The sequence below is a fragment of the Neovison vison genome, chromosome X (genome assembly GCF_020171115.1).
Source record: "Neovison vison isolate M4711 chromosome X, ASM_NN_V1, whole genome shotgun sequence".
NCBI lineage: Eukaryota > Metazoa > Chordata > Mammalia > Carnivora > Mustelidae > Neogale > Neogale vison.
Window position 1 is genome coordinate 127,954,968 of NC_058105.1, and position 23,162 is coordinate 127,978,129.

General features: G+C 47.7%; 1 protein-coding gene across 3 annotated transcripts in view; it reads left to right on the forward strand.

The window, feature by feature from the left end:
* The first annotated feature begins 4,047 nt into the window (after positions 1 to 4,047).
* Positions 4,048 to 23,162, forward strand: part of NLGN4X (neuroligin 4 X-linked) — a 296,617-nt gene continuing 277,502 nt past the window's right edge. The window contains exon 1 of one of the 3 annotated variants that reach the window (XM_044235128.1): positions 4,048 to 4,420. The gene's annotated coding sequence lies outside the window, so the exon portion shown is untranslated. Of the gene's footprint in view, positions 4,421 to 4,943; positions 4,976 to 5,119; positions 5,369 to 23,162 lie in introns of those variants that run through there. The other 2 variants (XM_044235127.1, XM_044235126.1) reach the window with 2 other exon arrangements.

The window sequence follows — 23,162 nt, forward strand, 5'->3', positions numbered from 1 at the left end:
GTGCCTCTCATAGGCTAGAGTCAGCCATGATTCCAGTCAATGGATGTCCATGATGCTCCATGACTTGGTCTGACCGATGTCTCATTATTCTTCTTCAGGAATGCTATGAACCTACCACGACCTCACCACCATTAGTATGTTCACGGTTGAATTTAAAGTCTTCCTATGAAAGATACATTTACCAAAAATGCAGGTCCCTAGAGCTAACTCAAGACCCACTAGATCTGGATCTTCAGCATGGAGTTCCAAGCATGGAACAAGCTAACAACGTAGGTCCTTAGGTGGCTTGAACTTTCCAAATCTCTGCTCCGAGTTCTTTCCCCTCTTCCAGACTATGTTTACTTGGAATGATTTCCCACCTCTGCTCTCCAAGTCTCCAGAAAAACCTTAGCTACACATGAAAGAGTTTCTCATCTTTCCTTCAGGAAGCTTGTTTTGCTTCTCATATGCTTCCAAGATGATGTATACCATACATAAACTTGGATTTTACTGACTTAACACCCTCTTAGATTTTAAGCATCTTGTATATTATACACATTTATATCTCCAATACTGTGTAGCAATTAATCAGGTAGTATATATTACTATTACATTAATAATTATTGCTCGACTTTGTCATATTTCTGTCTTGTAATCCTTGTATTAGCCGAGTCATGACTTGGTAATACAATGGCCCACCTGGTTTAGCCAAGACTGCATTTAGCGTTGATTGTATGAACCCCACAGAAGCACGACCATCATCCCAGAACTGGGTGGACGGAGGCAACAAGATGGAAACATCAAGAAGAGCCAAGGTACAATGGAGATGGTGAGGCTCCTTCCATTTCCTCTGTACCAGACTCAGTTCATGTCAACGGCTCTTCTTTGTATGCCATGGGTTTATATCTTCCCATGACCTGTTCATCTTGGCGCACACTGTGCGACTAGATTTCTAGTGGGATCATAAAGAATTATACCCTTATCGCTCCCAGAATTCTGGATTTAAAATCTTTCCTACTCCATTCATCACATTACAGTCTGTTCTCCCAACAGGGTAAGAACTGGTGTGTTTTGGTTCTTCTTCTTCCGACCCTGGTCTCATGTGATTAGGATTAGACAAAATTATAAACTCATACAATCATACATTCACCTTTTCTTAACAAATTACTCTGCTAAAGTATTTTTTTTTTTCGGGGATCTGAGCATTTTTTTTTTTTTTTAAAGTATTTTGTTAAAGCACAATAAAATCATTCAGACCAGGTAATAGATCTCAGGAAACAGGTCTGCTACTAAACCAATCCACCCCCACAATAAGACAGACATTAAGATCTTACCCATGGATCCAAGCTTTCCCTCCCCAAGTTCACTTTTGTTTTTTAGGCTGCCATAACATATTTAGATATGACCTCTCCTACACCCACATCAGTTCCCGTTTTCCTTTTCTTCTCTCTCTCTATTACTCAGGACATCATTTCTCTAGGACACGCGCCCTCCCAAGAGACTCAGAAAGTATCGCCTTTGTTTTCAGAGTTTGGTCCCCTCTAGCTCATTCTCCACTGTGATTGTCCTAAAACGTAAATCCGATTCTTTCTGTCCTACTGTGACTTAAACCACATACCCAGTGCTCCACCATCAACATGATAAATTCCACGTGTGCGCCCAATGGCATTCAACATAGGTTCCAGAACACACTTCACCCTCTTGTCGTATCTGCCCTGTTGGTGCCTGGCGTGCCCTTCTCACACCGCACCCTCTCTGCTTCCAATTCCCACCGACAGGTACTCGATGCTATCCATTATCTGCCGGGTTTCTGTAGTGTTCTTCCTCAATTTCTGCAGCTGATCACCATTGATCACCATTGATCTCTTTCAAAGAAAGACCCTTCCTTCAGCATCCCCACCTCCACGGATCCCTATGAATTCAGGCATCAGAGCATTCTCCCCATACCTTGGGATCATTTCCTTTTCTTACACGATTGGCCACCTTGCCCACCAGATCATATGCTTCTTCAAAAATAAATGGGGGTAGCTAACTCACAAAGGTGTTTTTGGTGTTTAGGATTATGCCTGTGTTCAACGAATACTTGAATTTATAAGTCAGTTAATTAATTAATACAGTCTTGGCAAAGCCAATAACTTTCCAGCCTCCTATAAACTATTGTGTTCGGGTGGAGTCCCTTTTCCAAATTTTGCTTCGGGAAATACATATGTCTTCTATTATTGGAGATATATATATACACACACACACACACACACACATATCTATCTATCTTGTATAATATGTATTATATATGTACACATGAACATATATAATATGTATAATATATATAATGTATATAATATGTATAATATATTATTATATATAATATATGACATATAATAGATTATATATAACTTATTAAATATAACTTATTTTATTATTATATAATTTATTATATGTAACTTATTTTTTTAAAGATTCTTATTTATTTATATGACAAACAAAGATTACAAGGAGGCAGAGAGAGAGGAGGAAGCAGGCTCCCTACTGAGCAGAAAGCCCAATGTGCGGCTCGATCCCAGGACCCTGGGTTCATGACCCTAGCCGAAGGCAGAGGCTTAACCCACTGAGCCACCCAGGCGTCCCTATATATAATTTATTATATAAGTCATATATATAATATATAATAAGTTATATATAACTTACATGCCACATATATATATAATAAAAACATATGTTATTATATATAATAAGTTATATATATGCATATATACATATGCAGACAGATTTGTATAAATCTTTTTGGTAAAAGGTGTTTCCATACATAGCATCTCACTTAATCATCCCCAGAAACCCACAAAAGACCCATTTTAAATCACGCTTTAATGGATGTAATCTCTCAGATTCACAGACTAGGACCCATTTTCCAATATGTCAAAGCCTCTGCCTTTGGCTCAGGTTGTGATCCCAGTGTCCTGGGATCGAGCCCCACATCGGGCTCTCTGCTCAGCAGGGAGCCTGCTTCCCCCGCTCTCTCTCTGCCTGCCTCTCTGCCTACTCGTGATCTCTGTCTGTCAAATAAATAAATAAATAATCTTAAAAAAAATACATTTTCTTCAATAAAGACAGCCTTCCATAGATACATCCTGTGAAATAATTTTAGGAAAAGCAAGCCCTGATTTAGAGCTTCTTGTAGGTTGAGTCCTTGGGTTAGCGCCTATCACGATGACACAAGCAAGTCCCTACTTCTATCTTCTCCATTTTACAGATGAAGAGACAGAGACAGAACACTTAAATCCACGCCTAAGGTCGCGTGCAACTTGAGCCCCAGCAATGTGGTTTTAGCATCTGCGTTGGTACAGCGTCCCCTGACTTATCGGTTAGAGACCTCAGACACGGCCCATGCAGAACCAGCTCCCTCCAAGCCAAGGAGACATACCAGGTCCTACTGGCAAACTTGAAGTTGGCCGGGGAAGGATTAACTGGACCCCGGAAGCAGGGTTGAGGTGTTAAACTAGAACGGGCCAAATCCTAAAAACCTCTCCCAGTGCTGTATTCATCCAAAACATGACTGTGTCAGAAAAGAAGCAAACAAAAGGTATGGGCCCATCACCTGGGCGTCAGGGAGACTCTGTCCTTTACAGACCTTCCATTGCAATTTGATGCCAAAAAAAAAAAAAAAAAAAAAGATACTGTTGCTTCCAGTGTAACCACACCACCACCCTGTTACAGTAACATATTCGTCAGCCCAACCGCAGGGCTCCTCTGTGCCAGTCTTCTTGCGGTGCAAACCCTCCAAGAGTTAAAGATGTTTGCAAATACTGTAGCGTGTTTGGGGTGGAGGAGGAGGGCAGAACCAACCCCCGGCGGCAGCCAGCTTTGTTCCGCGCCCCAGTGGCATGGTGGCCCCGCGTGAGGCGCTCACCTGTTTCGCCACCCTGGCCCCGGGGATCTCTGTTACAGCTGGTTTGCACTGGGATTAGCTGCTCTTTGCATTGGCTTGTAGCGGTGGATGTGGTTTCTGTAGTGATGGGACCCAGTGCGGAGATCCATTGGCTGCTGCCTTTGTAAAATTCATTCAGTTTGGTCCAATAGCAGAGGGGGATCGGGGAGACATCAGGAGCTCTCTCGGCAGTCTCCCCTCTCCCTGGCAGACCCGTCTCTGTCTCTCCGCACAGAGCTCTCATTCAGACCCCGCTCTGCCCTTCCTGCTCTCACTGGGTGGCTTTTTCCTCCTCTTTGGGGCCGAAACAACGAATTTCCTCCCAACGGCCGCGTCGGTGGTCCCCACATTCCTCTGGAGGAGCAGATCTAGGGAAGGGGAGGGGGTGGATTGGAAAAAGCCCAGACTCCGGGACTCAACACAGCCTTCCTGAATCCTACCCTCCGTCAGGGTTCCCTAGAAAAATCTGGATGTGTTGAAAACAGCCGTTCCTGCCAATGCAGCCCTTCCACGACTAAGGTAGGTGCCGGGTGAAGATGGGTCTCTGGGTTATGGATGTATTTTCCAAGCCTTTTCAACACTGGGACGTGCGTGTGCGCCCCAGCCAGAGCCTCCCCAAAGGCGCTCGAGTTCCACTTCCTCCAGGCCTTTTCTTTCATTTTATTTTGGAAATTCGGACAAGACTTGCGCCCATCTGCCGCTCCATTTCTTAGGTGTGAGTGGGAGTGTGGAGGGATATGTGGGGCCGGTCCTGTGCCAGCTTCATGCACAGATCCACACTAACATTGCATTTTTAATTTTTTTTTTTTCCCCTTTGGACTTAAACAAAAAAAAAATTGCTCCCCCCTCCCCAGGGTTTGGAAGTATTTTGCTGCAATCAGCTCTTTGAACGGCCCTGGGGCCGTGTGTGATGTGTTTACAAAGTAGCGCTGTCTTACATACGAATAAACAGAAGAGTGTGGCGGGGAGAGGAGGAAAAAAAAAAATTATCTGCAGTAGAGGGAGAGCAAGAGCAAAGCGTCAGTTCTCTGCAAACCGGGACTGGAGATAAAGACAGGGCTACTTCTGGAGACTGTGAGCCGCCACGAGCTTTTTTGGCTTTTTTTTTTTTTTTTCCTCCCTTTTCTCTCCCCCCTACCCCCTTCTTCTTTAAGAAAACTGTCAGCTACCACTCCCGAGCTGCTTTCTTTGGGGGGGTTAACCAGAGAGGAAAAAAAGGAAAACAGGCTTGGCCGAGGTTGCATTAAGCGATTTTTTTTTTTTTTTTTTCCTCCATCCTCTGCCGGCCTCGTAGAAGATGACGGCTGATGTGATACACGAAATAACGCACGTGATTGATTAGGACCTGGCTGGGCTTTGCTGGGGAGCGACCCGGGCGCGCCGGAGACCCCGGGAGGAAGCCCGATGACGGTAGCTTCGAGCGGGTTCTGCAAAGCCGGGGAGCGGGCTCCAGGCCCCCCTTTTCCCGTGCGTGTGGGTAGGGGGGAGGCAGGCGGCGGAAAGCCGGGCGGGGGGGGTGGTGTTGGTGGTGGCGGCGGTGTTTTGCAGCTTCGGGAGCCTTTGGGTCTGGCCTGGACCTTTTCGGGGGGCACGCAGCTGCCTGGTGAGCAGCATCCCCGCGCAGCCTGCGTGTCTGCAGGACCACAAAAGTTGGTCGCTGCGGGAACGGGCGCCCGGCGCCCTAGCTGGGTCTCCGGGGGATGCCGACCCCAAGTCGCTGCCCACAGAGAAACCGGCTCCCGGGAGCAGAGCTCGCGGGGCGCACGGCCGGCCGGTCCCCTGGACTGCGCTGGAGGTAGGGGTCTGGAGGTAGGAGTCGTTTCCTAATATGTGGACCACCCCCCCCCCCACCTTGGCCTCGGGGAACCCAGCAGAAAGCCCCATTCCAAGCTTTCCGCCGTCCCGCGCTGCAAATTCCCTCCTGCCCCCCAACCCCCGGCTTCCGCGGCCGATGGCTGCCCCCCCACCCCAATCCCGCGCGGCTCGGCCTGGCCCCCCTCCCACTCCAGTGGGCAGAGCGGGTCTCGAAGATCCGGCTCCGGGCTGCCCGAGGCGGGGGCGGGGGCACAGCGGGGAGTGGGCGCCGGGCTGCGCGACCCCGGAGGCAGCCGGCGAACTTGAGTCCCGCCCCCTCCCCCAGGCCGCGGCGGCGCCCCTCCACCTGCGCCCGCACCCGCGTGGCCCGACCTGCGGACGTGCGGGCGGGGGTGGGAAGGGGCGCTGTGTCGCCGGGCTGCAGACCCTGCGCCGGGGCAGGGGCGCGGGCGGGGCGGGGGGCCGCGGGCTGGCGGGGGTGGGGGCAGGGCCCAGGTCCCCGGCCGCGCGGCCGACCCCTCGGCTGTCCCTTCCCCCGCCCGCTCTCCCGGACGCCCGCCGCCTCCCTGGGCGCGCTCGCCCGTCTGCCTGCTGGACGCCCCCCGTCTCCCCGCGCGCGCCCCCCACCCTGCCCGGGCTCCCTCGGCCCGGAGAGGGCGCGCGGGCTCCGAGTGCTGGGCGCGAGTCTCGCGGGCCGGCCCCGCGGTCCGCGCGCCGGGATCTGGGCCCCGTGCGGCGCGCAGCCCTGGGCCCGGGCGCACCACTCCGGCGCCTGCTCGCCGCCAGACACAGCGCCCTTTCTTCCCGGGGCGGGGGCGGGGGCGCCGGCGCCCGGAGCCCCGCACCCCGGGCCCGCGGGACCACCTGGGAGCGCGCGTCCGGCCGGGAGGGCGCGTGGCACGGCCTCTGCGTCCCCCCGCCCTGCCCCAGCAAAGCCTCGCTGCCTTTATTTTATGCATTTTTTATTTTTGGCTGCGGCTGGTGCTCGCTCGGACTCCTTATGCTCAACCGACCTGCAGGTGTGCGTCTGTGTATTGTCGGAGCCGCGGGGCTGGGGAGGGGGCGCCGGAGGCCGCGTTGGGGTCCGCGGGGAGGGGATCTGGTGTGTGGGGGGACGGCCCCTGCGGAGGGTCCCGGCTGCAGCTCGGGCCAGGCGCCGGGGGCGCGCGGAGCGCCGGAATCCGAGCGCGCCGGCGAGTGTGGGGCGAGTGGGCACCGCGGATCCCAATCTTGCTTTTGGACCAACTTAGGAAATGTGGGGTGAGTGCTGCTGGGTGGGGGTTATTAAACCTAGCAGGTGCTGTCCTTGCGAGCAGAATCCACAAGGTGGTAGTGTGGATTCTGCTTGTGATTTGGGCCCCCCCCCCCATTTGGTCAGTTGGGGAGGGGGGGGGACCGTTTTCTGTGCTCATATCCTATGCTTTAAGAAGGGATCTCTGGCTTCGGCGTCAAGGGCGCGTTGCCTGAACTGCCTTCTAGTGAGAGGTGGGGCGAGCGAGGGCCATGCCCAGAGTCAGCACTTAGCAAAATTTCAGGGACGCAGAAAAGGAGAAAAAAAAAAAAAAAAGAAAAGAAAATGGGGTAAAAGAAGGCAAGAAAAAGTTGAGGGAGACCTAGTTATCCTGATGCAGAATTTGCAGCCTGTGTGGGCGTTCCACAGGCAACACACAGGGGCCAGCTGAAGCCCGAGTGGGGAGGTACGTCCTGCAGCCAGAAATTCAAGGTCCAGGGGAGAAACAGATCCGACTTCCCGTCAGAACAAAGCAACCTCAGCCGCTCACACGGCTCCACGGTGGGAAGGGACGTGCTCGCCGGCTTCCTCGAGGGTGGCAGAACGCAGAGAAATGAGCACATTGCACCGAAATCTGCACTTTTTGTGGGGGCGGTGGGGAAAGGGGGTGGGGGAAGAGAGTGCAGAAGTATTACGTGCCTTGAATTGTCTGTAGGAAGAGGTTAACAGGAAGCGTGAAAAAAAAAAAATCTCAGGATAGGTTTCCTTGTGTGCACGGAACACTGGAGAAAGCGTTAATAGCCCATGCTTGCATCCATCCCTTATTTCCAAAAAAAAAAAAATCTAGATTTTGTATTTGTTTTTGTCCCCATATCGGGAACATAAGAATTTCACCAGGAGGTAGGGAAGGCTCTGCAACTATGTATCTTTTTTTTTTTTTTTCAGATTAGACTTCCAGAATTGTGTTATCCAAGGAAATGCTATATATATATATATGGCCATATATATATGGCTTAAATGTATGGCATAAATTTGGAGCTATAGCAGTTTTCAAGAGTATCATCTTGGCGTGGAAGAAAATGATCAGGACCAGTTGTAGCAAGTGGAAAATTACTTCATCAGTTTAAATCCCTGAATTCAAATGACAGACTTGTGTTCTTTGGGGGGGAACCCGGGATGGTGTGGAGCAGGAACTGAATGATAATTGTATTTTCATAATAATAGCTGGGATCCGAGGCCGGCTTTAAGGTGTTTTGACCTGTTTTCCTGGGGTAAAGGAATAGTTGCTTTTCTTTGTATCTTTTTTTTTTTTTTCAAATATTGCTGAATGTACGTTTGGTCTTAAATGCTGCAGTCCGGCGGATTTTGAGCAAATCTAAGAATAGAAAAGATCCTTGATACGTAACTGATTGCCCCAGGAGGTGGATGAGGCAGGTACAGAGCTGTTGCTAAATTTGCAAGTGAATGAACTTGAGGATTGTGGCAAGTTCTTTTTTTGGGGGGGGCATGGAATGTGTAGACTAATGATAAGTATATGGCGGTTTCTCTTTCTTTCTGAACTTGGCCTTTTCATTTGGGTTCCTTTGTAGTAATTTGTGGAAAGCTTCTGGTCTCTGCACAAGGGATAGCGTGCTTACTGGCTAAGCCTGTTACGTTGCATTCAGAATGTGCAAGGGTCTTTTTCAGAACTCTTTAGATTATGGTCCCTCTTATGCCCCGACCACAGGAAGGGGGAAAAAAAAAGCCGGGAGTTGGTTGTTACAAAAGTAAACATTCAAGTGCCTGGGAATCCGGCTTCTGTTGAAGAGTCTGTGGTTTGAAGTCCAGCTCCGTATTTGATACACGGAGTACGTGGCTGAGTATGATGAGGACGGCAACTTGTTGATGGAATGTATCTCACTCCATGACGTTTCAGGAGAAACATATTTGACGTCCCTAAATCCTCAGCCGGCAGATAGGCTTTTCTGGCTAAAGTATACTTAAATCCCAAACATGGGGGAGCCGATTTCAGTATGCGGATTTTAACTGTAAGGTACACTTTTTCTTCTCTTTTTTTTTGGGGGGGGGGAGCCGTATATAAACGACTCTGTGTTTCTTTCTATAATGATTTCCACGTACACCATAGATGGTATGTTCCCCAGTGAGAAAAAAATACATTCAGGGGTTCCATGAAACAAGTTGCATAATTTCCATTTATTTATTTGTTTATTTTTGAGAACAGACTTCATGTTCTCCTTAATTACGTTAAATAGTACTCATGATCTGAAGACAGACCGGGCCTCCGTGCGGTAACAACGGATTTCTTAAACTCACCAGCTAGCAGTTCCCGACGCCATGGATGGCGTTTGCCCATTCATGGGCCACCCTCCCCCCCGCCATGAATGTTTTCCAGTTTTGTTATTTTTCTCTAAACAGCCTACATGGGGCCTTCTGAAGCCTTCGCTCTTCTTTGCCTTGAGCCCTCTTTTTCTCGGGGTGGACGGAGGAGCAGAAATGAGCAGGGCGTAGAAATCAAGGCCATACAGGTTTGCCATTTTGCCGAGGCCTGCCTTTGCACAGACCTGTAGGCCAAGCTTTTCTCTCTGCAGTAGTGACAACTCAACAAAGGAAAAAGGCTCTTAAAATCACAACAATGGAAGGTTGCCTGCGGGGCACAAGCCGTTCGTCCAGGGCTCCCTTCAAAGTCCAGCCACTTGAGTGTTGAGTTCCCTGGTCAGGTGTGTGCCTGCCTGAGCTCTACGTGCCTGTGCAAACTGGCCAGTTTCCAGAATGGTCCTTGTATCTCGCCCAACCCTCCCTTCCTCCCAGAAGTGACACCTTCAGGAAAACAAACCGAACCCCAACGAACATAACCCACACAGTAAGACGAAGCTGTAGTGAACCGATTCCTGAGCAGAGAAAGCATCACCTTTGCATCATTTAGGGAGAAAACAAGGAAGCACAAAGCCTTTAAACCTCGTCAGAATCAGTCTCCAGGAGACAGATCTTTATGCGGGGTAGTGCTAATGAAATGGCTTGTGCTTTCCCAGGTGTGTGGAAATGTGTGGAAACCATCCAGGGTTTTGTTTGGGTGCCTTTCTTTAAGATGAATGTTCTATAAATAGTGATTTGCTACAGGAACCGAGTGCTATTTTGGGATGACAATGGGGCCTTCTTGGTTCTGCCTGTTCATGCTGCTGAGACTTGTGATTTCGAAAGGCCAATTCCTCATGGCATGATGAGTTACCTGGGCCTGGAAGTTATCATCCTAGGTGCATGTTTAGATTTTCGGTTGTTGGGGTAAGAACCCGGGAGCTGAGGTCTGGTCTCTTAGCAAACTTTCCAGCGAACGGTACCGTATTGCTTACACTGAGTAGGAGGTTGTATTGCTCAGGTCTCAGATTTGCTCATCTGGTTTAGCTAAGAGATTACGCCCATTGATTCCTAAAGCCCCTTTCTCAGTCTCCCCGGCCCCCTGCAAGCACCATTGCCCTCTATGAATCTTGGAATTTGAGTAAGTTACACACTTGCCGGCATTAGCTGCTCCTCTAGGCTCCATTGCCCATTTTTTGTTTCTGTTGGTTGTGCCCCTCCCCCCGATTGTGCCCCCATCCCCTGCCCCCATCGTGTCCCTGCCGCCAGGGAAGAGCAAAGGATACAAATATTGCAAATTTTGCAAAGTGCCCCCTCTTGGAAGCGTGCACCTTGGCCTGCTCTCTCTGGACCATAAAAACAAACGACTTGGTGAGTTTGACGTCACATTCCTTGCTGGGGTTTTGGATCCTTTAAACAAAGAACCACGGTTACTGACCCTGAGTGGCTGGAAATGGCGCTGAGAAGGCTGAGGCTTCTTTTTTGCAAAGTGTGGCAAAGGTCTCTTGCTCCGTTCCCATCGTCCTGATGGGATTTGCTCTTGGTATCACTTTCCTAGTTTCGCCTTTCCGCACCACCAAGGCTTGGTTCAGAGCTGGGCCAGGGACCAGGGATGCCTTCCTTGGCTGGTCTGCGACACGGAGACCCTGGGGAGGGTTTCTCACCTGCTTTTCTAAGTCAGTCAGGAACGGCCTTGTGGGCTCAAGGAATGTGGTAATGATTGAAACGTGTGTGTTTACCTACACACGGACGCCCAGAGGCTCAAATGTAAGCAAGACCTCTTTCCCTTTATTTCTTTTTTTAAAGACTTATTTATTGGAAACACAGAGGCAGAGAGGGAGAAGGAAACAGACTCCCCACTGAGCAGAGAGCTTGATGGCATGGGGGGCTCCATCCCAGGACCCTGAGATCCATGACCTGAGCTGAAGGCAGAGGCTTAACCCACTAAGCCCCCCAGGTGCCCCAACTACGAGCTGTTTCTTGCATAAAATAATGTTATTTGCGAACTATATCTAGAAACCTTGCATTCTTTAGCTCGCGGAATTCCATGTAAATATGTATACAATTACTAGTGTTTAAGACTACATTTATAGGCACTCCTAATTGTCCTTGTGTGTTATTCATTTATAAACTTGTTTTTCCATGCAATTTAGGTAATTGATGGAGAAAGCTTTCATCATTTAAACTTGGTCTATGTCGCAATTCATTGAAAAGCTTTTATACATCTCTGTTTTAGCTTTTAGATATCTCGATGAATGAATTCATTTAGATACATATATACACACAATTATGTATTGTATAGTTTTTTGGTAAATATACAGCCTATGGGATAAATGACTGTATCAAAAATACTGTAAGCATTAAACATCAAAAGTACCATACACATAGAGTACATTAGTAGATCTAGGGAGATAGACAAGTCCTGCATTTTCCAGAAGAAAGTATTGTATGTGGCGAGTGCATTTCCACGCCGCTGGTCTCCAGTATTGATGTAGAAAGGTGCACGGAAACTACAGCTTGGGAAATCTGTTACGCACACGTGATGGCAAGCATATCGTAGTACTCACGGGAATGTAATGAATTCACATTTCGTGTGCTTTTGTGAACCGCTTGGGACCTCTTCTGTCTGTGGGACCATGTGACTAGCTATGGATCTTTCCTGCCTGGGTGGATAGGCAACTTGTGCTCTGCTCCAAAAACACTGTGACCACCTGAAACTAAACTAACTGTGTTTCAATGATACTCGAAAAGAAAAGAAAAGAAAAGAAAAAAAGCATACCATACAAAAAGGATGGAGACCATCTGACGGTATGGTGGCCTCGGCTCTCGATCTGTGTAGCCCTCTGCTAACTCATTCTCTTGGTGGCTTTGGTCAACATGAAAAACCAATATGGTGCACTCAGGAGGGGGAGCTCCTTGGCCCTGGCAGGAAAGAAATCGCATGACTGAGGTATTTCTGTGTTTTTCTGGAAATTAGCTTCTTTCTGCACTAGAGCTCTGATCCTTGGGTTTGCTCCTCCCCCTTTCCTGGAGCTCTTGGGTGGAACGTGTCCTATGTGCCAGTTGCAGGCTGGGGCAGAAGTTCAGGGCTGGTAGTAAAGTGATGGGTTTGGAATATGCCAGAACTCTCCGATGTGCTCGTAAGAACATGGTTAAGGTCTTTGGCTCATGCATGTGTCTCCCGTCCTGTTTGGGGTGCGTAGCATGGGTTCTCCCCTTCTCTCTCTGCCCTCCGTTTGCTTCTGAGCTGTCTCCCGGTTTTGGGGAGTGATGAGGTCTCATGGCTCCTTCCCAGGCTGAAGGCATCAGAGACGTGACTAGATAAGATGCAGAGATCCCCTCGTCAGGAGACGGTAGCAAATCACAACCGCAAAGAGCTCCCACGAGGATCTGAAAGAAATCTTCACAGGCCATATGTGTGTGGCTGGTTCTCTTTCTCAAAGCTGTCAAACCCCGTATTTGTAAAACACTGGTTTTCATTTCGGCAAACCTGTGAGTAAATACAGGCATAAAGCTGATGACTTGGACTCATCCAAGAAGGGCGCGCCCCCGAGACGCTTTTGGGTGTGCTGGTTGCGTGAGCCCTCGGTGGTGGACGTGTTCTCGCCCATCCCAGCCGTTTCCTGCGGGTCCTTATGAAAATCCACGCGAGGCGATAGTAAGCTCGGTCAGCAGACCCAAAGCGTGACCAGTACCTGGAATCCCACTGTCCCTGAGCCTCAGAGATTGAAAAATCACAGATAGTCCTCTCCTACTCGGCCACCTTGGTAGAATCTCTCTCTCTCTTTTTTTTCAAGATTTTATTTATTGGACAGACAGAGATCACAAGTAGGCAGAGAGGCAGGCAGAGAGAGAGGAGGAAGCAGGCTCCCCGCTGAGCAGGGAGTCCGATGCGGGGCTCGATCCCAGGACCCTGAGATCATGACCTGAGCCGAAGGCAGAGGCTTTAAACCACGGAGCCACCCAGGTGCCCCCATCAGTAGACTCTCTTTTATCCGACGTGTGATCTTCTGGCTTCACGCACCAACCTCAATAGGCCATGCCACTCAGATGGCCGAGCTGGAGATCCTTGTATATGACGTCCTGGAGAGAGGTTTTATTATTATTATTATTATTATTATTATTATTATTTTTCTGGTGGCAATTCTCTCAAAAATCATGCAAAAGTGCTACCAACGGATGGGGAGAGCTTCAAATCCGAGACTCTTTTGCTGAGGAGGATCCCAGCTCGACCCAGTTTGGAGAACCTTGCCTGTCCTACCCGACTCTTGCATGTTACCCTGCAGACAGGCCGGTAAAGGACTCCAGCAGCCTCCCACGAATGGAGTCAAGGACGTGACAGATAATTCGACATTCTTTGTAATGAGTGTTACCCAAATTACATACCGATCATCATGGAATTGTTCTGAGAATCCTTATACTATATATATATATATATATATATTTATTTTTTAGAAGATTTTATTTATTTATTTGACAGACAGAGATCACAAGTAGGCAGAGAGGCAGGCAGAGAGAGAGAGGGGGAAGCAGGCTCCCCGCTGAGCAGAGAGCCTGATGTGGGGCTCGATCCCAGGACCCTGAGATCATGACCTGAACTGAAGGCAGAGGCTTTCACCCACTGAGCCACCCAGGCTCCCCAATATTTTACAGAGCAGCGAGAGAAACTGAGAGAATGTGAGATTCTGGAGAGTGGTTCCCTTGCTAGGGTAATCTGCAGGAATCAACTGGGTATTTTTTTCCTCTCTATTACGTTTATTTATTCAATATCTGTTGAAGGCTAAGAAGTAGCCATATAAAGAAGACCCCATTGCTGATTTTTTGTTTATTATCCACGTGACAATCTGTAAAACAATGCCATTTTGCCCTTCTATCATAAATATTCAAGAAAAAAAGTTGTGGGGTGGGTAGAAACAGTAAAACATGAACGACGGTCTTATGATTAGGAACAAAAGCGTTTTATGTCAGAATCTCCTGTCCTGTGTGTGTGTGTGTGTGTGTGTGTATGTGTATGTTTTTATGGGTTTCATCTTTCAAGTCCTATGTTCCCTGTTAAGGAAAACAATAGCTTAATTCAGTGCTGATCAATCTGGCTTAAATAATGGCTTCATTAAATAAATAAATTAAATACATAAATTAAATAAATAGTGGCTTAATCCAATACCGATAAGTAGTTCAAGGCCAAATCGCCAGGGCCATAGAGCTTCGATGGTAGCATCAGGTTCATTTTTATAGTTTTCAGATGACGATGTTAACACTGGGACATTTTACCCGCTTGAACAGGACAAAGTCCTAGAGGCGGACAGACAGGTGAAGCTGTACCCGACCAGGTAGGGAGGCAACCTGGAGCCTTGGGGAAAAGAAGGCTGCCTGGCCTCAGGGACACCAGGGGGACATATATATGTATGTATATATGTAAAACCACTCACCTGTGAGCTCATTCTGTGCAAAGAGCTCATACTGTTAGGATCCTACCACGGAGAATGATTTGGAATTCATGCCGTTAGAGAACTAGAAGCAGTGAAAAGTAGACCATTGCAGAAACAAAACAATCACTAAAAAAACAAAACAAAACAAAACAAAACAAAAAAGCAAATACCAAACAATGCCCCCGAAGGCCAGCATCTTTCTTTGTGCTCCACTTGGGTCTCTTAGCCCAGACTTCAGGGAAAGCAGCTGCAACGGACCCCAGCAGGTGTCGCGGGAGAAAATAGTTCTGTCCGAGGGGAAGGGTGAAGTCCACCCAGGAGGAAAGTCTGAGTTACATGGAAATTAAGTAATCGTTCAATGTTCAGGGGCGCCTGGGTGGCTGAGTCGGGGAAGCGTCGGCTGGAGTCAGGTTTTGGGGTCCTGGGATCGAACCCTCGGCTCATCGGGGACTCTGCTTCTGTTCTCCCTTCCCACTCCCGCGCACTCTCTCTCTCCAATAAATAAGTAAAAAATCTTTAAACAATAGTTAAATCTTTAAGTAGTTCAAGTTAAAAATCTTTAAACAATAGTTAAATGTGCAGAGAAATAAAGCACAGGAGTTTGTGGGTTGCAGTCACCCCCGGCTCCCTTATCAGGGTTCCCCTGCAGGGAGGAAGCAGCTGCGTCTCCTGCTGACCTAGCTCCCTCCGGACCCACTATGCCAGGCCACAGCACCTGCATGCCCCCTTCGCCTCCCCCCGTAGGCAGCGAATCCTCTCACTGCATCGTGCAAGGGAGGGTGAGTACAGGGCAAGAACGTGTCTTGAGAGGCAGACCACATTCGCATCACTTCTGTTGACTCTAGGATTACACCTGTTCTATGGTATCCGGAGTTCCTGGGGCTGTCTTACTGCATCTAATTGAAAAAATGAAACGTGATCTGAGCAATTCATGGCTGCTATATGAGGAATCCGTACGATTTGCAATTGCATGTGCCCACGAGGAGGTCCTGAATCCGTCTCCGCCACAGATGGGGTGGGGGGTAACCTCTGGAGACAGCAGGGATGCTAAAACAGCAGAGCAGAAAGTTCGAGCAACCTGAATTTGTTACAGCATACAAGAAGCCAGCTTCAGTGAAAGGAGGGTTTTGTGGGTGGATTGTAGACTGTGCAAAAACAGGCAACAAGGTTCTTATGAAACAACAAGGCAGGGAGCACCTGGGTGGCTCCGTTGAGCATCTGACATATGGTTTTGGCTCAAATTGTGAACCCAGAGTCGAGAGATCGAGCCTTGCCTTGGGCTCTGGACTCAGCCTGGAGCCTGCTTCAGAATCTGCCTCCCTCCCTCCCTCTCTCTCTGTGTCCAATCAATAAATATAATCTTAAAAACAATAACCGAAAAACAAACAAAACCCAACCCTCCCCTAGAACTCCACGCAGAAACCCTTAATAAATAAAACCAGAAGTTCCTCGCGATGCATAATGTTGGAAAAACACCATCTCAGCAAAACAGTCTTGACCGTGTGGGTTCATAGTAGAACGCTCACGTCCTTCCTCACTTAGACTTTGGGCAAAGGTGTTGTAGGAGGATTCAGTCCGCCATGAGCGTTTCACGGATCACGTCCACCAGTGCCGTAATTATGTTGTTTCAGGGTTTCCTTGCGTGAATGACAAGAAAGACATATTGTCATATACCAAGTTGACACCAACTTGCATAAATCAACATGTGTCTTAATTTCACAATAGAATGTCTCTGCATGTTGAATCTGGTCCCGTCCAAATTAACAAGAAATTGTTTCGTTTCAGTTGTTTGTTTTTTTTTTTTAAATTTATTTATTGAAGGGGGGCGGCCGAGGGAGGGGGAGAAACAAGCTCCCTGCTGAGCAGAGAGCCCGATGCGGGACTCGATCCCAGGACCCTGAGATCATGACCTGAGCCAAAGGCAGATGATTAACGGGCTGAGCCACCCAGGTGCCTAGAAATTGTTTACTTCCATAAGTACCTAACATATGTACTGATATATATATATATATACACACACACACACACACACATATATATATATTATCTTTATTATATATAAATATATGGCATTTTATGTTGGTTTTACATATATAAAATATACATAACATGCATACATGTACATAAAAAACCTACATGTATACTGACACTTTATATATTTATGTATCTGATTTATAGACTTTCCATTTTCTTAATCTTATGTATATTTTATATCATATAAATATATAAATACCAGCATACATATGTAAATTCATAAATATACATCAGCATATATAATTTATAGGTCTATATAATTCAAGTAGTAAATTTTATAAATACTCATCCATATTTCCTTAAGTGTATGGTTTATTTTTTTATTGGGAAACCGGTGTTTCTGAAGACTTTTAGTGTATGTGCTGCCAAAGCGAGCGGGTTCTGAAGATTTTTAAAAATCATTTATTCATTTGAGAGAGAGCATGAGCAGGGGGAGGAATGGAGGGGGAAGCTGACTCCCCACTGAGCAGGGAGCTTGATGCGGGGCTCGATCCCAGGACCCTGAGATCATGACCTGAGCTGAAGGCAGAGGCTTCACCCACTGAGCCCCCCAGGTGTCCCCTGATTTGTAAAAAGACAAAAAGTACCTGCATTCGGTAATGCTGTAACAGGCTCAGTAAAACCTGAAACATGTTGGTTACACTGACAAATTGGATTGTTACAACTTTGTTGCTAAATCTTTCCAAGAGCTCCCTGGACCTTTTCTGTCTTGCAAATGTAACTTATGCAGCACCTGGGTGGCTCAGTGGGTTGAGCCTCTGCCTTCCGCCCAGGTCATGGTCTCAGGGTCCTGGGATCAAGCCCGACATCCGGCTCTCTGCTCTGCGGGGAGCCTGCTCCCCCCCCCCTTCTCTCTCTCTGCCTGCCTCACTGCCTACTTGTGATCTCTGTCAAATAAATAAACAAAATCTTAAAAATGTAACTATGAAGGGGATGCAGGTTGCAATCCTGTATTTAAGCATTGTCTGCCTCCCCCTGCCCCCCAAATATGCTGCTTCATTCAGACGAAACACAGCCCAGCCTGCCCACCTGCGGGGGCCTGATGACATTCCCAGATCGAGGCATGGAGCCCTGGGCCGTTTTATGTCCCCTCCCCGGGGCATCCCTGGGTCGTGAGGTGTTGAAACGTGTCGGCAGCTGAGCCGTCCACGGTCTTGGCTCCCTCTGGTTTCTCTTCAACCGTGCAGGTTGGCAGCTTGCTTCCCCTTCGAGGAAGGACCCGTAAACCGCATGTGTCCCTAATGGTGTTGGCAGGCCCCCTGTGGTGGGTGGTGCACGGGGCTCGTCCTGGCGCTGGCTGCTCCCGGGTCCTCACCTGGGCAGCTCACAAATGGGACCCAGCTGCTTCCCCTATTTCCTCCCCTCCTTGTCCTCCACTCCAAGAGCCTTGCAGGACGTACCGGCCTCTCTGGAATCCAGGACAGCGTTCATGTCAACACTATGTAAGCTTTGTGACTGTTTCAGTTTGACGTATTATAATTTTTGGAGGGTCTGGACGGCATGGTGCAAGGATTCTAGAAGAGTACAGGTCTTTACCGACCTTCCGTTGGGGGAATACAAAATTCCGCCTGACTGGTGATTCAATTGATGATTATACTGAGGATTAAATTGCCTCTATCACATACAGCCTAGAGTTTGTTGGGCTATTCATGAGGATATGAGGCAGTAATTCAGAATCCCATGTTGCGAGGACTCGTAAGAAATCGCACAAACGTTTGTATTCCTTCATTTACGTGGAAAGAAACGCAGTCACACGGAGCTTCTGTGATTTTTCCCGGACGGCTCACAGCCGGTCAGTGCTATTGATTGTATTTTATTTAAAGATTTTGTTTATTGGCGAGAGAGCATGAGCAGAGGGGAGGGGTAGGGGGAGAAGCAGACTCCCTGTAGAGCCATGAGGGTAAAGTGGGGCTCGATCCCAAGACCCCAATATCACGACCTGAGCTGGAGGCAGACGCTTAACCAGACCCTCACGGACCCAGCCACCCAGGTGCTTCTGGTCAGTACTTAAAACAAAACAAAAACCAAAAAAACCACTGACACGAAAGGAAGGTGAAGAGCCTGAAATTTCAGGGTGTGATCCATTCCTGTTTGCCGACTCAGCCTACACATGCACAGCACAAAGCCCACGAGGTCAGTTCCGAAACCCACTTTTTTCTTTGCAGAAGTTTCACAAGGTGAATGATTTTGCGGAAAGGCTCTAGGGGAGATCTTCAGCTGGGGGGAGGGAGGGGAGGCAGAACAGGACCCCCGGTCCGCAGGGGCTGGTCTGTGCTTGTCCTGTCTTTGCATGAGATCTGTTGGTTCCCCTGGTGATGACTTGGGGGAAACCTTTTTTTTTTTTTTTAAGTTGCCCTATGATTAACATACAATGTTATCTTAGTTTCCGGGGTATGCTATTGATTCGAAATGCTGTGTATTACTGATGCTCTGTTTTTTCCAATGTAATGGACTCTTTGCCCTGGGCTCTAGGTTTCATCCCCGTAATTTCTTTTCTTTTCTTTTTTTTTTTTCCCCCCTCGTGACTTCTTTTTATAACCAAGACAGTGCCCCTCTACATCCCCTTCACCTGGTTCTGCCATGCCTCCTCCCTCCCCACGCGGCACTCCCTCTGGAGACCCGCAGTTCTCTGGATTGGAGACTTTTTTTTTTTTTTTTTTTGTAGGGAATTATGCTCAGTGAAGTAAGTCAAACCCAGAAAGACAAATACCATATGATTTCACGTCTATGTGAAATCACAAAAACAACAACAACAACAACAAAACAAACAACCCCAAAACAGATGAACAAACAAAAGACAGACTCTTCAAGGCAGGGAAATCTGTAGGTTGACGACATTCATCCAGGTCAGAGGGGAAGCCCACGTCAGCTTTAAGAATGGTTGACTTAGGGGCGCCTGGGTGGCTCAGGGGGTTAAAGCCTCTGCCTTCTGCTCAGGTTATGATCTCAGGGTCCTGGGATCGAGCCCCGCATCGGGCTCTCTGCTCAGCAGGGAGCCTGCTTCCTCTTCTCTCTCTGCCTGCCTCTCTGCCTACTTGTGATCTCTGTCTGTCAAATAAATCAATAAAATCTTAAAAAAAAAAAAAAAAAGAACGGCTGACTTAGACACTCACTGTGACTTGTGTGGGACAGTGCCCTGCCCTGTGACCTAAGCTCGAGAGCTGGGAAGTCTCGAGAGCAGGGAGGGCGCCCTGCGTCTGTCCCCCACACTCACAATTTCCCCCACGATGCCTTAATGCAAAAAGCGTTTGGAATGGGTCCTTTCTTATTTCACTGAGACCCATTTTAGAACTGGAACTTTGCTACTATTGCTGGAATCCATCGGGGCTTTGATTCCTGATAAAACCAGGAGCTGATGATTCCAGGGCGAGGAGAGTTTTCACGACAGGAAGCTAGCAGAACCCCCTTCCCAACCCTGGGCTCATTCTTACATGTTGATCATTGTACAAAATAGAACCCCCTCCCTCCCTTTCTTTCCCTTTAGGACATTTTTGCAATACAATCGCAAACAACTTTGCACATTGCAAATGCAATTTTGCAATTTTGCAATCTGCAAACCCCTCCCCTCCGCTCATGCTCTCTCCCCAATTTGCAAACTTCTGCAAATTGCAAATACAATTTTGCAATACAATTTTGCAAACAATGTTTGCAATTGTTTTCATTTTTAGAAGTAAGCTCTAAGGGAGTTCTAGATTCACAAAACCCCATGTGAGGGGCTTACAGAGTGCCTGTTTATCTGTACCAAGTTAGTACACTGCATTGCCTTGGGACGTCCGTCCCAAACAAGGAGCCCGCACCCGCCCATTACCGATAACCAGACCCCAGACTTTACTGCCATTTCACCCGTTTTTACCTACGGCTCCCTTTCCGTTCTGGGATCCCCTCCTGGGAACCACCTTGCAGATGCTTCCCTCATGTGTCCCATAATCTGGGGCTCTTGCTTTCGGTGACCTTGTCTTTCATGACCGTCGTTGTCATCATGCGGTGTGCGTGTAGAACGTCCCCTCATTCGGGTCTTGTGTATTGGGGTTGGGGGGCAGGTTGTGCAAGGAGGAATGGTCTTTATCACTCTGTCAAGGGTGTGTACGAGGTACGTGACTTTCCCGGTTCACGTTGAGCCCCATCGTCCTGCTGACGAAGGAGTGCGCTCCCGGGTTCCTCCGCTGAGAAGTCTCCTGACCCCTCACGTTTGCATCCTCTGTGCTTTCAAAGCAAGTTGCTTAAAGTCTATGCAAGGAGGGGAGCATGGAGAATTCGGCTGTATGGCTTGGGTGCTGGACTTCCCCACCTCAGTGATGGACATTTCGTCTCGGAGGAGGATTTCCTGCATCCACCTAATTCTTCCATCCTCCGTTTTCGTCACTATGGACACACAGATATTTTGTGCATCCTTCGAGGACCACATGGCACTATCTTCTAATACTTTGTTAATGCTTCTCCTTTTGTTCCTTCTATTGTTTCGCTGCCGTGGTTCGGACCCCAAGAAGTCTTTGCATTTTGATGACTCCCAAATGCAAATGCTGAGACTATGTTCTAGAGCATCTCGTGGAGATGGGTTGGATGGAGATGGAGGGCAGAAGCTAGGGGGCACCTAATGTGTCTTTGATGTTCCACTCAGAGTCTCGCTTGTGTTGGTCAGCTCGGTCTGCCCCCTCGCTGGTCCCCGGGCTGTTCAGCTCACCGAAATGCCACCTTCCTGCAGAAAACCTCAGTGGACCAGCCACGGAGGTGCATAATATCTTTGACAGAGTTTCCTCGCATTCGCTTGCAATCTTCTCCTGCAGGAAGCAACGCTTGAGGGTGACATGGGCACCATTCCTTCCCGCAACCCCCACTAGCGTTTTCCAACAGACACACATGGAATTGCAGGAATGTGCTGCTGCCCAGAGACCTCCAGGGCTGACCCACGGAGTTTACATTTTGTCCTGCTGGCTGCGTGGCCACGTGCTTCTGTTGGCCGTGATCCATACTTTAAAAAGCAACCTCGTTCTCTCAACCCGTGATGTGGGTTTTGATATAAAAGTACATCCTAGGAAGCAGAGAGGCAGGCAGAGAGAGAGGGGGAAGCAGGCTCCTCACTGAGCAGAGAGCTCAGTGTTCCATGGTCCCAGGACCCTGGGACCATGACCTGAGCCAAAGATAGACGCTCAACAGACTGAGTCACCCAGGTGCCTCTGAAGGAGATTTTGAAGGATTTTTTCCTTATAGGGAAGAAATGAGAAGGATTATAGGAAACAGAAGTTGTGGATAACTGTATCATTTATCATCCCAAAGCCAGTGGTGAAACACCAAACCACCTGTATCCTTTCCGCAAATAGTTTTCTGACTCTTTAAAACATCCAGTGAGCATTGTCTATCCGTATCTTAAACAACAGCGTCTGTATGTGTTTATAAGTCCATGACTCTAGATCGACATTCATCTTTCATCGATACGTGATGTCTTGACTCATGACGATATATTGTATGTCTGTGATCTCCCAACTTGATACCATGTTTCCAACTCTGTCTACATCATACTGTTTCCATTTGTACTACTGAAATGGTATCCACAGTTCTATATACATCCCCGTCTTTCTTTACATTGTATCTATCTGTATCTATGTCATTTTGAACTTTGTTTTTCATTTTTTTAAAAAATTAACATATAATATATTTATTGTTTCAGGGCTATAGGTCTGAAACAAATTCATCATCTTACACAAGTCACAGCATTCCCCGTAGCACGTACCTTCCCCAGTACCCATTCCCCAGTCACCCCATCCCTCCCCTCCCCCCTCCCCCCCAGCCACCCTCAGTTTGTTTCCTGAGATTAAGTGTCTCTTACGCTTTGTTGTGCCATTTCAAACCTTACACGTCCCATAGTTTGGTAGCAAAAGCCACTTCAGGATTATTACAAATCTTCCTCATTATCATTATTGTATTTTTTTTTTTTTTTTTACCTTGACGATATAGGGGTCCAGTGTATTCTGTTGTGTGTATTTCTGCCGAGTGTTTTGATTTGTATACTGATTTGTATCCTCCAAAAAAAAAAAAAATACTGAAAATCCTACTCTAGCCAGTTGAAATGGGATTGGGTATTTTATTATAGAGGATTTCAAGTCTGAGGAGTCATGAATCCCATGGACCCATCACGTAGCTTGAGAAATAAGGATTGCATGGCCTGGTCTTTCCTATTTAACCTCATCTATTGCCCTGTTCTCATGATGGCACCATGAGATTCATGTAAACATGTGTCAATATATTGCTATAAAGTATAAGACCCTTTTTAAAAAAAAAATTGCTATAAAGTACAAGACCCTTTATAAAAAAATGTATTGCTATAAAGTATAAGACCCTTTTAAAAAATATATTGCTATAAAATATAAGACCCCCTTTTTAAAAAAAAATAGCCATTGTATTG